The sequence below is a fragment of the Brachypodium distachyon genome, chromosome 1 (assembly GCF_000005505.3).
Source record: "Brachypodium distachyon strain Bd21 chromosome 1, Brachypodium_distachyon_v3.0, whole genome shotgun sequence".
NCBI lineage: Eukaryota > Viridiplantae > Streptophyta > Magnoliopsida > Poales > Poaceae > Brachypodium > Brachypodium distachyon.
The window spans coordinates 60,990,398-60,992,950 of record NC_016131.3 but is presented as its reverse complement, the minus strand read 5'-3'; the positions used below and the strand labels follow the sequence as shown (position 1 = coordinate 60,992,950).

Here is a 2,553-nt window from a genome sequence, read left to right as displayed (position 1 = left end):
ATACATTTAATTACAAAGATCTGGCACTAACTTGGCATTCTTGCCCTCAATTTGGAGAAAACAGTTATTTATTGGTATGCAAATATTAAAGTTTATGTAGAGTAAAGTAGAAACAACACTGCAAGAATAAAATATGGCCATATGAGAGGCAAAAAGCACACCTGAAATTCCTAGGCATCTAGGCACCAATCATCACATTATTTTTTCCAATACACACCTGATGCATATGGTTTGAACTTTAAAGTCGAACAGTCCAAAAGGCGTCCTGAATACTATTTAGCCAATAAAATTTTAAAAGGAATCAATAATACACACAAGCAGAACTAAAAGAGATTAGTTTAGGTTGTACATTGCCTACAAAATTTGCTAGCAGATGCATCTACCATCTTTGTTCTCAATAAAGCAACAAATGGATATCAGAATCAAAAACTTTATAATCAGGTGTGTGTTTTACATTGGTGAGATGATTCATGCAGCAAGCTAGGTGTATGATTTTCATGCCAATATGCACAAACTGACACTTTAGAATCACAGGAACTAAAACAATTACTTACCTGGGTAATAACTGGAAACACAACAGGAGAATATGCTCTTCATATCTTCTTCAATAGGTATAAAGTTCAAGGGACTTCACCAGTATTTGCAGCATCTAATTTTCATGGTGCTATCAGATTTTATCTAAGAAACTCCCAGTCTTCACAAATGAAGAAGTACTAACAAAAATAGGGATGAATCATAAATCTTGTGGTCTATCCATCTTCACAAATAAGTAAACCAAATCATGAGGAAATCAGCCTTGGATAACACAAATCCTCTGAATATTTTGGTTCGTGACCACCCAATCAAGATCCCCTAAGGGCGGGCAGAGGGCAGGGCCACAAAGGCTGCAACCTGCAAGATGTAGTGATCGAGACAACTTGTCTTTGCACAATTGGAACGAAAGGGAATGAACATATAAGTAGATATTACCTGCTCATAGGCAAATAAGTCCCCTGGCGCCATCCAATGATCCAAATCAAGGTATGAACCGGAGGACCATGCCTGCGCGTGTAGCCAACACATACAGTCTAGCAGATCGCAATTTGCAACCTAGTTCAATGGATTGGAACCAAAAATACGGTGCAACCGTCGGAGCCGTGGCTAGGCTGGAGAGCGGAGGCCATACCTTGCCCTGCTCCTTCAACTTGGCAAAGGTGCCCTGATGGAGGCCATGGGGGGCGGCCACACCGAAGACGGTGCTAGCTGCAGTATCAATCGGCCATGCTGGGACTGTCCATGGCGCTAGCCTCCGTTTCAGGTGCCGCGACGGATGAGCTCAGAGCGTCGGCCTCCAGTTTGCGGACCATCACTTCTCCATCTCGTGGATCACGGTCCTGATGATGGCCGCCGTGAGTGAGCCGGCATGGAGAGTGTCCGTGTCGACCTGGAGGAATAGCGCCCTCCTAATTTTCCTCGTGCAGCTGCAATACTTGACGGTGAACAAATATGTTGCGGAACATAATCGAGAGTAGTTAATTTCAACATACATGTTGCACAACATACACAGATATGCTTATCCAATGCATGAAGGTACAACAGTCTCGGGTAAAAAAAAGGTACAACAATCAGCAAGAGTAGCAAAAATTGGAGATGGGAGTTTTGTGTACCGATGCAAGCAGCTCGTGTTGACCAGTGTGTAGCATACAAAATCGAATGAAATCCTGGGCCTGAGTACGGATGACAGTCGCCTCCTCCTAATTTGAGCGAGCAGTACGGAGAACCGAAGCAAATCCTGTCCGGCAAAACATCAAACAGGTTTTAGGCGTGAGGCAATGTCAGATATTGAGTATCCGAAGGATAAAAAGGAAAGGGCAAATAAAGAGAAGGAGAGATCACCTACCAGGGAGAAGGCCAGTGCCAGAGAGCAGGAGGCAATATCAAACGATGAAGAATTGAAGTTCATGAGCGGTAGTGGGGTGAGTGGGGCACTTCTTTGATGGCCAGAATCATCGGAGGGGGGAAAAGAAAATTGGCTGGTTCAGCCAGAGAAGAGAATCGTTAGCGTCCAAATAGTTTCTAAAAAAAAGTAAATAATAGCTAAATGACGTGCACAGGCTAGATGTGCACCTTGCTAAATTAATTGAACTTACTGGGTTTCAACTTTATAGCTGTGTATTGAAGCGACCGCCCCTTTACAGGGTTCGATATCTGTGGTTATAGTGTTAGTCTCTAGATCGACTCGCTAGCGCACACACAGTTTTAAGATGTAATATCAAGATACAAAGATCAAAAGTATATTACATCGCATTGATCCAGAATTTAATAATACCTTACATATTGCATAACCTCATGGGTTAGCTCAAAAGAAAATAAAATCTTGCAGCGAAAGGTAGAAAATACAGGAGTCCCATAACAACTTCACAGTCGAAACATGTTGAAATGTAAACTCGCAACCCTAACAATTCGTACCTCACTCTTCATCTGGTTCACCTGTGAAGCGATCCTCCCCCTTACTAGGGTTCGATCTCTGTGCTTACTGTGCTAGTCCCTGGATCGACTCACTAGCACACACAG

The 2,553-nt window shown here is 42.9% G+C and overlaps 1 long non-coding RNA gene across 3 annotated transcripts; it reads right to left on the bottom strand.

The window, feature by feature from the left end:
* LOC112269982 lies at positions 1 to 2,047 on the bottom strand. Of its 3 annotated transcripts, none has more exons than XR_002962259.1 (5): positions 1,880 to 2,047; positions 1,647 to 1,771; positions 970 to 1,460; positions 555 to 891; positions 1 to 217 (listed from the first exon to the last, which is right to left on the bottom strand). It is a non-coding gene; the product is annotated as an uncharacterized LOC112269982 (long non-coding RNA). The 3 variants fall into 3 exon arrangements; XR_002962258.1 differs by lacking the exon at positions 1 to 217 and having other exon boundaries at positions 276 to 891; positions 970 to 1,041; positions 1,166 to 1,460; XR_002962257.1 differs by lacking the exon at positions 1 to 217 and having other exon boundaries at positions 276 to 891.
* Positions 2,048 to 2,553: the final 506 nt, after the last annotated feature.